The sequence below is a fragment of the Atractosteus spatula genome, chromosome 2 (assembly GCF_055471065.1).
Source record: "Atractosteus spatula isolate fAtrSpa1 chromosome 2, fAtrSpa1.hap1, whole genome shotgun sequence".
Classification (NCBI taxonomy): Eukaryota; Metazoa; Chordata; class Actinopteri; order Semionotiformes; family Lepisosteidae; genus Atractosteus; species Atractosteus spatula.
The window spans coordinates 23,036,769-23,052,588 of NC_142707.1; the positions used below are offsets into that span (position 1 = coordinate 23,036,769).

General features: G+C 36.2%; 1 protein-coding gene across 5 annotated transcripts in view; it reads left to right on the forward strand.

The window, feature by feature from the left end:
- Positions 1-15,820, forward strand: part of supt3h (SPT3 homolog, SAGA and STAGA complex component) — a 234,686-nt gene that overhangs the window by 169,667 nt on the left and 49,199 nt on the right. The gene's annotated exons all lie outside the window — the stretch shown is intronic.

The following is a 15,820-nucleotide window of genomic DNA, read 5'->3' on the forward strand; positions in this document are numbered from 1 at the left end:
CGGTCTTGAGATATTTTTAACTTGATTTGCAGTATTTGAGAGGTATGTCTTAACACCGATACTACAGTGCTTAAGTACTGCTCACGTATATGTTTCTAGGTTAATATTATGCATTTCATACGGTCAAATTACTTTTGAGCAACTAATAAGAAGCGCGAAACGGTATGCGTTTTAGTTTCGTTTTGTGCTGGGACCCGTGGATTGATTAGAGATATCAAGTACATACAAGTCATTTTTTAAATGTTGTAGTTCGTCTTGAAAAAATGTTACGAGTACATCATCTATCAACAATTACACAGGTTCTGTTTCCATATTGCGGATTTTGGTTACGTAATATTATTTTCTAGATTTCACGTTGTGAATATATGATTTGGGCAAACAGAGCCGCAAAGAAGTACATTATGGGTTGTGGGTTTTATGGGTTTATCTAGAACAAGCGATGCTTAAACCTTTGTCTGATTCTTGTGAAACTATCCACACGACAGTTACAGTACCTAGGAGTTGACTTCAGTGATGTCACTGATGGGATGTTTCTAAAAATCCATCCTCTGTAAAACGTCTTCTCTAGTTGTCCTGCATATGTATTCGCTAATGAAGCTGTGTGTTCTGAGCCTGGATCTCTACATTTCTGTATGAACCAGCTTAGAGGGCTAAAGACAGCTTGTGTTTAAATTGAGTGTAAGGCAATTTATGCTTCTAAAGTCATGGTCAGCATTTATTATTGTACTGTGCTGTAAACTTGTTCTGTGCCAAGTCACATTATTTTATAGCGTTTTTATAGCGTTATCAAATCCGGTGGCGCTGTGTGTTAGTTTCCTGACTCCCATGTCACATGGTCTGTGATTGAAACCTGTAATACCGGTTTAATTCGTCACAGCCAGCACTCCGGTTGTAAAGTAGAAGCAGGCGAGATTTCCAGCGAAAAACACCTCCCCCTTCTTCAGGTGTGAGGGTCTTCTGCTCAGAATGAAACGCTAAAATGTAATGTAGGCTCTGAATGGGTTCAATTATGATTTGGGCTTGATTAAGGTTGCTGCCTTTCATCTAAAACCCTACTTGAATCCTTCTAAACTAAAAATCAGTGTTAGTGAGTTCTAAATAAAGAGGTATCCAGGTAACAGTGAAACGGGCGGACAGTCTGGGGAGATCGCCCGTTTTCCATGTAAATAGTTCCCTGGTTCCGCACCCCTTGGTGTTTCTCTCGCTCTCTCTCGGGTCACCTGATCATTAGCTCGAAAGATTTGAGTGCTTTGTGTATATTCTAATGGTAGTGGGGGCAGGGTGTGTGGGAACAGGTTTGGTTGAAATTGCATTGGAGATCTATGTTCTTCACACCTGAAACATTTTCTCTGAAAGCATTTTCTTCGCAGTTTAACCGATCTTGTTACAGCATGTTACAGTTTACTATTATTAACCATATTAATTTTAAGTGCTTAATGTAAAATCTTGTAAAAATATATTTTCATTGTTCAAATATACATTAAGTCTGACTGTCATATAATAAGTTAAATACAAAACTAAAGAAAAAATAGGGTTAAATATAATTCAAAATATTTTGCTAACAATGTTAACTGTTTATGAATAATAAAATGTATTAACTAAGGAGTAGGATGGCACAGTTGTTAGTATGTTTTTTGTTTTGTTTCTTTTTCATAAATACAACAGTAGTACCTGATGTCTCAGTGGCTTTCAAAATTAAATTATGCATGCAAACCTGTGAACTAGAAAGATAACTAAGATATCCATCCATTTATAATGGTGGCAAAGTGGTTAGCATTGCTATCTTGCAGCACTGGGGTCCTAGGTTCAATTCCTGCCATCCTGTGTGTGTGGGGTTTACATGTTCTCTCTGGGTTACATGGTTTTTCTCCATATGTGTGATATGACTCCCTCTCGCACTCCAAAACATACTGGTAAGTTAATTGGTTTATGGGAAAACTGGCCCTGGTGTGTGTGTGTGTTTGTGTCTGTCTGTCCTGTGATGGACTGGCGCTATGTCCAGGGTGTATTCTGCCTTGTGTCCGTTGCTTACTGGGATAGGCTCCAAATCCTCTGTACTGGATAAAGAGATTAGAAATGGAAGTAAAGGCACTGTGTGGATGGAACTATACACAGTGTTAGAAACCCACTATGAAATGGCAGCATCTCACTGAGAATAAAATATTTTATAGTGCTGGCTTAAGGAAACAGCCTTTCCACCTCTCTTGCACATCAGTATCCATACCTAGTTATTTAAACAAATTGCCTCTAATTATAAACATCTTAATATGCTGGCTCTGTGGATCCGCATCAGCTATGTTTGCCCATTCCTTCAATTCATGTGCATCCAACACACAGTTCAATGCCAGCAACTACACATAATCTAAAATACAATCCTTATTTCAGTATCTATGTAAACATATAGTCTGTTAACTTCATCATCTTCATCAAAAGTATGCCTAACCCCATTAGGAAGTGTTCTTGTTATAAGTGTATTCCTCAGCTTTCCCCAAATTATCTTCTTCTTGCCAACATCTCTAGTCTTTTATCCTGCAATAACTCAGCCAACACTTAAATCTCCAAAAGCTGCTTGTGTTAATTTCTTTAAATCACAAATATCATGTGTAAATACTGGCCATGTAATACTCTGCATTGTGGAATAATAGTTTATTTTAAAGGGAACTAGAGAAACTAAGAACTAGAGAAATCAAGAAAGGCTTTTTTTCTAGAATTAATAAATGCACATCCTGTTCACTGGGGAAATTAAATCCACACTGAGCAATCTTCAATATGTTCAGAATATGACAGCAAGAATCCTATCAGGGATGCATTACACCTGTTTTCAAGTCCTTGCACTGGTTACCTATCAGATTTCGAGTCAACTTCAAAATCCTTATCCTCCTTATATACTGTCCTACAACTGTTATTATTGATCTCCGAATTATTGTACTTGACATGACTTCATTCAGCCTTTCCTGAACGTCTATGACAGGCAGAGAGAGTGCTGTTTTTGGTGCGATCTTTTGCAGCTGACATTTCACTGTTTTAAACGAACAAGAAATTAGATTGCTCATAAATCACTTATTCTATATAAACACAGCGTAATTGCCCTCCGAAAATCTTCTTTTTCTTGTTCGTTTTAGAGACCTTGATCGAAACTGATTTTAGATGTCAGAAAGGATTTATTTTCTCTGTATTTCCTACATTGCTTTGTCGAGATTTTAACTTTATATCTAACTTTATATCTAGGCTCAGATTTCAACTATAAATCGTACAGTAATTAATAGCAGTAAATACTGACGTTTATACATAAAAAAGTCATGCCTTGGAGTATAGACCCCCAAAGGAATGCCATAGACTCAAACTGCAAAATAAACACATACAGAAAGAAAGTATTTGTATTGTAATTGCAAATCCTGGTACTGTATGAGTGATTGGTATGACTTTCCTCATTACAAATCTCTTATTAGAATTTAAATTTCTCTGTAACTCCAGGTCAGAACAGAGAAAATGTAACTGCCTTAAGGAGTTTACGATTGTGAAAAATAGAAGGATAAGCATGATACGTATGTCTTCTGTCATTTTCTAAGTCATGTTACTGAGCACAAAATCTTATTGAGAATATGAATCCATTTAAGGTTTATACCATTAAAGTAACGGTTTATTCCATGCTGAAAATGTTTGTACCAGACTTTTTTGGGGCCCGTTTAATTGTGTCTGAAGTCTGATGTTGTAAATTTTATTGTTAAAAAGATCCATGAAAATGTCACTACTAAAGTTAGCTGGTACTGTTGGTACTGTAAGTGGCAAGTAGAGCTCATATTTTAGATTTTGTGTAGTTGCTAGCGTTGAACTGTGTGTTGGATGCACATGAATTGAAGGAATGGGCAAACATAGCTGATGCGGATCCACAGAGCCAGCATATTAAGATGTTTATAATTAGAGGCAATTTGTTTAAATAACTAGGTATGGATACTGATGTGCAAGAGAGGTGGAAAGGCTGTTTCCTTAAGCCAGCACTATAAAATGTTTTATTCTCAGTGAGATGCTGCCATTTCATAGTGGTTTTCTAACACTGTGTATAGTTCCATCCACACAGTGCCTTTACTTCCATCCATTTCTAATCTCTTTATCCAGTACAGAGGATTTGGAGCCTATCCCAGTAAGCGACGGACACAAGGCAGAATACACCCTGGACATAGCGCCAGTCCATCACAGGACAGACAGACACAAACACACACACCAGGGCCAGTTTAAATCTAACCTCAGAACCTTTCTTTTCAGAAGACTTAGTGTCTGTATCTGCTTCATTTTCTAATTTTGGTAGCACCTCTAACTGCTTGTCTTTCTTATATGCATTTACTTTGTAATCTGTGGTCCTTTTATCTGTTTTTACATCTACTGTATTGCTTTGAGATGCCACCTTTAATGGTGATATATCAAATAAAGTTTTTTATTATTGTTATAGGGAAACATGATCAGATTTTCCCTGGTTCAGAAAAAGAGATCTAAAGTATACTAGTTTGTCACTCTTCTCATTCCCTTTGCTAAATGACTTTTCATACTAATCTGATCAATCTAACTGCCAGTTTTCTGTGCTTTCTCTATCCTGCTAGATTTGCAATTATTCTGAAAATTTTCATCTTGAAATAACTCATTTCTAAATACCTTTTTCACTGTTAACATCTTGCAGCAACTCTGCGACAAAATATACACTCTGACAGTTCATCCTGCTACCAACATTAAATAAAACAAATCTTAAGATTTCTATATTTATGTCTTTATTTAGTGGTTTCATTAGTGACAAAGGCTAAACTTTCTTGGAAAAATGTCTTTTATGTGTTGCGGAAAAAACTGACTTGCTTTAACAAAATATGTTTACAAATCCTTTCACCTGGCATTTTCGTAGTTAGAAATTATGGAACGCTCTGTTAAAAGCAAGGGAGTTTTTATGTCCGTTGCAGTTCTTTTGCAACATGAATATAATTATATCGTTATTAATTTCTTGAGATACGCGATTCCATATTATATTCCCTTTTAATCAAATTCTAAAAGTATGCTTGTTGACTCCGGTATCGCGTTAGTTAAAGACTTCGATGCTTAAAATGTTTAGGGAGAAATGGAATACTGGTGTGTATGTTTTCTTTAAAGTACCGAGACCAGCCATATACTATATGTTTAAGTTCCAAAATTAATATAGTTTATGGACTTCACACGCGTTGCAGTATGCTCCTATTCTTTTTATGCTCAGGCACTAAGTAAAAGGAGATGCTTCATATTGCTTGACTAATTTTAAAAACTAAGTTAGAAATGCAGACGCTCCCTCGGTGCGCTGCTCTGGTGCGCCGGCTCTTACACAGTGCCTGTCTGCCGTAAGCGTTACAATATACATACCCAACACTGCTTGTACCCATCTGTCATGCAAATAAAACACCTTGAATTGAATTGAATTGAGGGGAGAGGGGGGGAATACTAAAGCCAATACTGGCTCAATACCCTCGATGGGCTTTGACGTGCTAATGCGTTGGTTTAACAGTCCGGGTGTGGCAGGCTTCCAATGTCAACTCGACTCGATTGGAAGACAATGAACGTATTTTGTGATATTTAGAAATATAAATTTGTTTGGTGCGAGTAAGGTTTTATTTAATCTCTGACCAAGGGAAACGTTTCATTTTTTCAAAGAAATGTTTGTTAAAAAATAAAGTCATAGTTCTATGGGATTCAATCACAGACCATGTGACATGGGAGTCAGGAAACTAACACACAGCGCCACCGGATTTAATAACGCAATAAAAACGCTATAAAATAATGTGACTAGGCACAGAAAAAGTTTACAGCACAGTACAATAATAAATGCTGACCATGACTTTAGAAGCATAAATTACCTTACACTCAATTTAAACACAAGCTGTCTTTCTGTATGAACCTCTAAGCTGGTTCATACAGAAAATGTAGAAATGCATTAGCCTGATTATGATTAAAAAACACATAATTAAACACGCGTTTGCGATTTAAATCAGAACACGATTTAAATCAATATAAATGTTTATATTGTAACGCATACTGTCCAGCCTCCATTTCTCTATAAAAATTTACTCTGTTGCACACACACACACACTAGAAGCAGGAACCGCTGTCAGAAGGGAAGATATGTTCAAAATATCACAAATATCGATCATGTTGCGATATTTTGAAATATAAAAGTCAATTGATTGTCCATAATATCGCTATTCTATTTTTTCGAAGAAATGTTTGTTAAAAGAAAAGTCCAGCACCAGCTGGATTTGAACACACAAGCTGCCAGGTGGTAGTCACGCACCTAGACCAGTAGGCTACAAGACAGCTCGCATGAACAGGCAGGTGAAACAGCCCTACACAGCCCTGTCGCAGTACACGGATATAATCATACCGTTATTAAATTCTTTAGATACGCGATTCCATATTATATTCCCTTTTAATCAAATTCTAAAAGTATGCTTGTTGACTCCGGTATCACGTTAGTTAAAGACTTCGAAGCTTAAAATGTTTAGGGAGAAATGGAATACTGGTGTGTATTTTTTTCTTTAAAGTACCAAGACCAGCTATATACTGTTCAGGTGGGTAGCTGCGTCAGCATGCGTAGGCTGCAAAGGAACAAGTAATAGGTTTATTCCATGCTGAAAAAAAGAAGAAAGAGAACACAACGTTTCGGCCGTGGAGCCTTCTTCAGGTGACATTCCTCTGGTGCTTCCTTACCACCCTAACACACTTCCTATCCCCAGGACCATTAACCACAACTTTTCCATCCTACAGGATGATCCCTCCATTGGGGCCCTCTTTTCTGATCGCCCTATTATCTCATATCGCCGACCACCTAATCTGCGTAACCTCCTTGTTCACAGCTCCCTTGACCGCCCTCAACAACCATCCACACCAGGCACTTTCCCTTGCAACAGAGCTCGCTGTATCACCTGCAAATACACAGCCACCACCACACTCATTCAAGGCCCCTCAGGACAATTCCGGATCACCCAGACAGCATCTTGTACCTCCAGCAACCTTGTTTACTGTATCTCTTGCAGTAAATGCCCAGCCATCTACATTGGAGAAACAGGAAGGAGACTCGGAGACCGTTTCAGAGAACACGTCAGGGCTGTAAAGATTAAAGATCTCTCCAAGCCCATTGTTTCTCATTTCACCTCTGACGGCCACGACCACTCTAATCTCTCCGTCTGTGTTCTCAAAGACGGTTTTCCAAACTCATACATCAGAAAGACCACCGAAACTAAAATTATTCTGCAGCTAGGATCACACCTTCTCCCTTCCCTTAACGACAGACTACTGTTCTTTTAAATTTTCTCCATTCATTGGAAGTTTCATTTCACACCTCTCTGCACCCATTCTGACACCTGAAGAAGGCTCCACGGCCGAAACGTTGTGTTCTCTTTCTTCTTTTTTTCAGCATGGAATAAACCTATTACTTGTTCCTTTGCAGCTATATACTGTATGTTTATGTTCCAAAATTAATATCGTTTATGACCTTCAGATGCGTTATGCTCCTCTTCTTTTTATGCTCAGCTACTAAAATTTCCCTTTAGTGGTAAAATTCCATATAAATATTCAAAACTAAGCGGATTGAAATGTGCACAGTAAAGACATTGAATGATTAAATCTTTTCACTACCAACCAATGCACCACGAGTGCCCCTGTCGGTCATTTTGGCCAGCCAATCACTTACCGCGGTGCCCTGCGGGTTGGTTACTGCACCGCGGGTTTTTACCGCTCATTTTGAATGGCTGCATCTGTATTCAAATATTGCAGTCAGGGAATATTTAATTATTCCTCTTTTTCAGGCTACTGTATGTTTGTAAAAACTGCTAGAAAAACCCTACTAGAATGAAAAATTGTCTTCACATAGCTAATAGATTGATATTTGCATTGGATGCTACTTCAGAACTACCTGCCAATTTTTCTGTACTATTGCTGGTGTAGAAAAGGGATGAGCCTGATAGTCAGAGTAATGCCAACAGAGACTTGAAGGCCTTATAAATGTGCTTTACAAACTCGAAATCTCCACAATTCATGATCCACAATACACTAAATAACACATAATACTTAATAGTTGCATCTACTATTAACACTATTAGGGTTTAATTACGGTGAAGGTTTCAATTAGGCTTTAGGTTAGTATTGCAGTTTGAGTCTGGGTCAGCTGTAGGACTGAAGCTGAGTTTCTGGGTGTGATTAAGTGTCAGGATTTACTCAAGTAGCTTAGACTGGTAGCCTTTCTCAGTTGCATTAGATGGAACTTTGGTCTTGATGCACTTCACAAATTAGAGCTATTAAAAACAGGCAGCTTAAAAGATCTGAAAAAGTAAGTCATAAACCTTATAACAGGCTTTACGACATGCATTAAAGTGTGACTAGTGAATTTACAGCATGCTGTAATTTTCCTTAGGAATCAAAGTGGTCCAAGACTCAGGAAATGTTTAATTACAGGTGCTAGCCTAGGAGTTAACACCAATGGTAATAAATTCAGACAGAGTTTTGAAAAGAAGGCTGAATTAATTCTAGCTGACAGTCTGTGCAAGATTCCATAACCTCTGGTGGACCTGAGGGAAGGGTGATCTCTGAAAAAGGTGAACAGAATGAAGGTCAAACTCTATTTTGCCAACTACAAAGTATGTTCATAATACTTCCATGTGACTATGTAATTGTAGTGTAGATGTCATTAAAAACCGTGGGTTCACGGTTCTCTTTCAAGAAAGTGTACTTTTTGTGTTTGTAGTCATTTGACATCCGCTTCACTTAGGGTTACTTAGGGTTAGGGTTAAACTAAAATACTATTTGGTTTTTTAAAACCAGTCAAGCAAACAAGTTCTGGATATTTATGGAGATACAAGAAAATTAACAAAAAGCATGTGTTGGCTTATTTATAAGAGTCCCTGAAGTTTAATTACATTACAAGATTCTACACCTTAAATTCACTATATCACTATACTAAGGAATAAATGGCAATATGTAAGCCGTTCTCCAAAAAAAAACATAGTTGTTCCTGATTTAAACCACGATCTCTGAAATGAAGGAAATTAACCAATCGGTTTTATGCCTAGAAATTGTATCAGTAGAAATAGATAGAAATTGTAGCATATTTGAGGAATCTGGTTAGTTTGTTCATTCACTCACTTGTTTGCTCTTTCCCACCTGGAAAACTAAATAGAAAAAGCTAGAAGATTCACTACAGGCATCATTAGTGCCTATACAGATGCAAGCAATCAGAACACACGGTATTTCTGCTAAATACTGTATGTTACCTGTATCACGGCACATTACATTATGTAATTCACCAAAGACAATCAATGGGTGGCCCTTGTGGTGTATTAGATGTTAGTGAAATGATTGCTTCATTTAATCTGTTTCTCTACTGTGCATGTTTAAATCTGCTTAATATGGAATTTTATAACTAAAGGGAAATGTTGGTATCTAAAAATAAAAAAACAGAAATATAACATAATATATACCTAACGTAATGCAAATTTTAGCACAACGTAATCAGGAAACAATTTAAAGTTAAATTTTAATTAAGAAAAATTTCACATATTTCACACATACTGTACTGTAGTGGCTTTAAAGCCATACAATCTCATACTGTATGTAATATATACCTAACGCACTGTACATACAGTAGATGGTAGTGGTACTGTAGCTAAATATAAAAAACAGTAAACAACAGTATCCCACCTTCTTGATAAACATTTTATGCATCAAAGTCTTTAACTTGGTAATTTACAGTGGTTATTTTGGAAAAGTTTTGATGTGTTTGTTCTAACTACTGTATATACAGTAAGGTTTATATACTTCATAAAACGCTATAATGTTTTTATAAGAACACCTTACTTGCTGTAATTATTGAACAAATGTTTGAAATACTGATTAAATACTACTTGATAAGGAATATTAATATTGAATCATGTAAAGAAATTTTGGCAGCTAAAATATCACTTGTGTATATTTTGGAAACATTTTTCCATTCATTTTTAACGACTTTTATTGTCCTTATAGTGATAATGGACAATGATACGCTCATAGACTGTAAGGTAGTTTAGACGTTTAGACAGTAACCTGCAACTCAGAAGGTGAGCAGTTCAAATCCCATGCAGACCATTGCTTTGTTTGTTTTTTTTACATAGCAGGATATATAAAAAATTGTTTATTATTATAGCTTGTTGTGAACACGATGTGCCTCTTTCAGGTTTACATCTGCATTGAGAAAATGTATATTTTGGCTTAATGCAAATTTCAGCAACAAGTACTCAGGAAATAATTAACTTTAAATTTTGATTATGAAAAATATATTTCACCCATACTTTACTGTAGTGGCTTTAAAATTTTATGGTATCATACTGTATATACAGTATACTTATAAGGTCACACTGCAAGTTCAAGTTCATTGTTCAAGTTCATTGACGTATGCGCTACTCTTTGGTATATCTGTGGATATGACTTCACGTGATTCGCGTGTGTGTACCATCAGGACACAATACCCAGCAGGTGTTTTGTTTTGATTGTACTATGAATATGTCCTTGAGGCAAACCGTTTCAGAATTATACAGTATAATACAGTAATAAACTATTTTTTATATATCCAATGGAGTAATTTTGTTTTTGTAAAATAGCCTTATTTTCTTTTTTTTATTAATTTGATATTTAACATATTGTAATACAGTTTAAAATTAATAAAAGTCTAAACAGTACACAAGGATTGTTTCAAGGGGCTCAGAATTGACTGGGATTCAAAACCAGGCTTTTCTGGAGTTAGCCCAAATGCTTCCACACCATACATTAAGCATTCTCTGCTCCTTCTGGTTTTACAAAGTAGTGCAGTCCCACAACAATAAGTTTAATGTCAGTGTGCTGCAGTGTCTTGAGGTGTGCATGGTGCAATGTGCTGCATTATCCAGCTTACATTCTGAATGGTTGGATCTTTATATGGGTGCTCAGTAAGGAGAAGTAAAGAAGTAACTCCTTAAGTAACATAGCTAGCAGTGTAAGTACTGCAGTGTGCAGTAAAAAGACAAAAACAATTGTGTTAAGTGATTTGAATAAGGAAGAGCACCCCCTAATGCATGTATCCATTCCCTTATTTTTAATATTTTTATTAATGTTGTTAATTAATTAAGTGATGTTCCTGTTTAAACCTTAAAATGTACAGTATGATCAATCAATTAAACTTTAGCATTTGGCCTGCAGTCTCCAATTTTAAAGTATGTATTCTGAGAGTACAGTATGTCTTTGTCTTTTTCACTGTTGCATGCTTTTCAGTGATATTCATTTACTGCATTCATGCTAATAAACAAGCTAAATCAACTGTGGGGTATTGTGATTTTCTGCTATTTCTTATTTAAGGCTTTTGACTTATTTAATGCCCCAGTAGTCTTGTGCTGTTCATTTGATTCTTGTTTTTTAGTCTTCTATGAGTGTTGGAGAGTGCACTCTACTTTTATACATACAGTATGCCTAAGGATTTCCTACTTTCTTGTTAAAGTGAGTTCTGCATTAAGACTTCCTCTAAACCAGTGATTTACATGTGACTTCTGTTTTTTGTGTCAACTGATCTTTTAATTTCCGAGACTAACTGATCTTTTAATTTCCGAGACTAACTGATCTTTTAATTAAAATAGTTTTCTGTACCTAAAATGGTTTTAGAAAAACTACTTCTACAATACATGCATAGTTGCCATGAATTTTTGCAAACAGAATTCCGTTTACTCCACTTGTGCAATAATTTTTTTCTTTCCTATAGGCAGTTAATCCATCCATCCATCCATCCATCCATTCATTTTCTAACCACATTATCCAATACATTATCCCAGGATTGCGGGGAAGCTGTAGACTATGCTGGAAAGCAGTGGGCATAAGGCAGAATACAGCCTGGACAGGATGGCTGTCAATCGCAGGGCAGACACACCTGAGACAAACACACATTCACACCAGGTTCAATTTTCCAAGAGGCCAATTAGCCTATTAGTATATCTTTGGATTGTGGGAGGAAACTGGAATACCTGGCAAAAACCCACTTGAATACAAGGAGAACATACAGACTCCACACAGATAGCACATCAGGTCTTGAATTGAACCCAGGGCCCCAGTGCTACGAGGCAGTGCTATCCACTGTACTGCCCTAGGCGGCTAACAGTTTACTGAATTAGGCATCCACTGTACAAATTATTCATACTTAGAACTACAAATGCTCATAATAAGAATGTTCTCACTTAAGCATGTTGTATTGTTGCTTCCATCCCATAATTCTAATAGGATGATGTTGGTTATGATGATAATCCCTGAAAATTTAATTTTCATCCCATAGAATTCCAATGCACTCTGCATATACTGTAGGAGAGGGACCCACCGCTGCCGAGTAGCACCCACATGGGTGATACATGACAATCTTTTTATGTTGGTAGCCACATTACACAACAGATAAGGTGCAAAAACAGAAATTGCTTCATCATGTGATTTAAAGGGTGGAATTTAGGATGAAACTACTAGTAGTCAGGACCGGAGTTTAACGCCTCTTCCAAAGATCTGTATATCCTACAGAAGGTGTCCTTGGTCATGATACTGGGGCGTTAATTTGGAAATTCTGGTCCAGAGGGATCTAACTTTCCACCAACAATTAACCAACCTTATAGCATTAACCTGGTTTTCTTTGAGATCTTCCATCTTCCAACTCCTTCTCTCACAAACAGGAACATCAAAATGACTGCTGCAGTTTGAGTGTTTTCCCTTGATTTTCTGAGGTTGTACAGTATATTCCTTAGTAGAGAAACAATGTAAGAAAAGTAGAAATTAAATATCAGTCAGAGAATTTAAGCGTTTTCAGAAAAGAGTATTTTGCTTTTTGTGCAGTTCAGTGTTTCAGTGTTTGTTTTTGTGGGGAAGCAAATATATATTTTATTAGAGTGGGATGAGCTGCAGTGTACAAATAAAACACAGAAAAGAACATTTTACTGTATATTCTACAAAGGGTTTAAAAATGATAAAAATGGTTCAGGACTTTTCTGGACAGAAGCACTTCTTCAGCAGAAAGAATGTAACCAACTACATTTTTATATTTAAGATATGTTAATACAGAAAATATTTAAAGCATTTGTGTATCCTTTTCTTTTTCAGCCCTATATTTAGAAACAGGCATCTTTATTAATTCTTGTCCCAAACCATGATATTGTTTTTGATGTGTGGACTTTGATTATTGTGTCATTGTATTCTGTAGATGTTCTGTCAAGAATTGAAACAGAAAGCATCTAAGTGGAACATGTTTTAAAGACTGTATATTTTTTGCATGTATCTTTATACTGTATGTGTCTTTGGAGCTGTAGAAACTATAGCTAAACAAAATATTACTCCATTAATAAAATTTATAAATGATATTGTTAGAGATATACTGTAGATTGCCAATACTTACTGTATGCCTGTGACAGTTTAAGTTCTGCATGTTCAGTAGGGTACCCTTAAGCATGGTACTTAACCCAGCTTGCTCAGCAAATCTAGCTGTCCAAGTTAGTACAAACATATGTATGTAAAAAATGAAATCTCTGTAATTTATTCTGTGTAAAAAACCCACCCAGATAAATAATGAATACGCACTGTACATTTAATTAAAAAGCTATGCAAATAACTGGTTTTTTATTACAAATCTAGATACCGATTTTAATCAATCTAACAATTAAAGTTGATAAAGTGCCCTTAATCATCAGGAATGATTCATGTGGCTGCATAGTTCCTTGGTTTCTAGCACAACGTAATGGCAAAGTAATTAGCAGGTGACTAATATAAGATATGATAAGATAAGGTACAGTATGATTCCTTTGGCCAAAATGGAGGTGGAGATCATTCATGATTCTCTGATTTCTGCATTTCTGGAGAGGAAATGTCAGGTTGACACCCTCCCTTATGAACAGATCTCCCAGGCTATCCCAAATTCCAGTTTGGCCTTAGACACTCACTGTAGATTTCTGTACAGTTTGGACTTGGACTGGTGTTAATACAGCTCATTATGGATGAGAAGAAATCCCATTTGTCATTCAGATGTTTATGTGACAATCCTTATCACAACAATGCCAAATAATATATACATGAATGGCCAAAATGAAGCATTGTACTACAAAATAGCGATCTATCAGGATTAGTGTATAATGAAAATTTTCAATAAAAAAATTAGTGGAAAATTATTTCTACATAAAGGAAAACCATTGATCAAAAAGTATAGAACAATGCAAAATGTCTAAATATTTTACCCCATAGTGTATGTGAGCACATAAGCAACATTAATAATGCATTGATATATAGATTACGTACTGTAGGACTTCTCAAAATAAAAAATAAACTTCAACATACAGGGTTGTATCTACTTCTTACCTCACCCTATCCTATTTCTCATTAGTTGTGAATTTGCCAGTTTCTGATCCAGACGGTTCTTAAAGAATCCTAAGGATTTAGCTTCATTTCAGTCATCTGTTCCTTTTGTAAAGAACCATATCCAAATTGCAAGTCCTGAATGCACTAGAAGTAGTTCATTGTGTTGAATTTGTCCATGTCTTTCATGACTGTACTTATATGTTTGAATCTGCTGGTGTACAGGATCCATAGCTCACCATCACAAAGGATACATTAGTAAGATTGTCTTAGAAACCTGCTGAAAAGATTTTCAGCTCTCAGTGAATACTGAATAGACTCCTCAAAACATTAAAGGTTTTCTTAATGATCAGGGCACTGTGGGAATAGACACAACTCTATGTTGGCAGTGGTGAACAGTTGCTTTTCAACTTCGAATAGCGGTACTTGCTAGCATGCAAAAATGCAGTCGAGTGTGCTAAGAAAAATAAGTCAATCTTGCTTTGCCATCAAAAGGTTTTGTTGATTCATTTTTACTGCCTTTCTGATGACTCAGCTATTTTATAATATGAGCCCTATTATTTTTCTGTAATTATAAAAAGCCTAGGTACTTAAATGCCATAGAAAAGTATTATTTGTCATGTGAAGAAGTCATTAATAACACTAAGGCCTGGGGTGCTTTGAGTACAATGCATGCTTATTATCTAATAAATTGAACACATTTACTGTAAATGTTTTTATACAAAGTGCCAAAGGACTTAGCAAAAAGCCTTTAAGGAGTGAAACAAATGTTTAGGAAGCTTTGATATGGATAATGGTATTCCCGCAGCATGCACCTGATTAAAGCGGAGATGGTCTAAACGATAACACAGGGCTGGTGCTGCCTGTAAACAGTAGGAACATTCCTTTCATTGGCCCAGGTGCATGGAAAAGCTGTGCAGAGTAATCAGTGTGGATTGCTTTTCAGCAATGTGTCAGCCTGATGTTACTCACACAGACACATGCACACACACACACAAAGAGCAAAGTTCAGTCCAGGTTAAATAGTACATCTTAAAAGAACAAAAAAAATGGCATGCCTGCTTATTTTGTTCTAAAACTGATTTTATACACTGCAATTCAAATAAGGGGATCACTTCAAGGCAGAGCTTCCATAAAGCCAGTAGACAAATAAGCAGGAAATTATAAGATCGGAATGTGTTTTTAAAAAAATGCATGGATAGGTTGCACTCTAGATAATCTAGATTTTTTTTGGTTATGTCAAAAAGATGTATTATGTTTGGACTTCACTGCATACCATAACATTCTACTAGAGGAGGATACAACTTATTTTCCTTTGATTAAGATGTGTTTTACCATCAAAAACCATGTTTCACCATTTAAACACATTGGCATTCTCCAAAAAATATTTCACATCACACTTACAGTTGCACCTCAAACTCACCTCATTGATTGGAACTCCTGACTC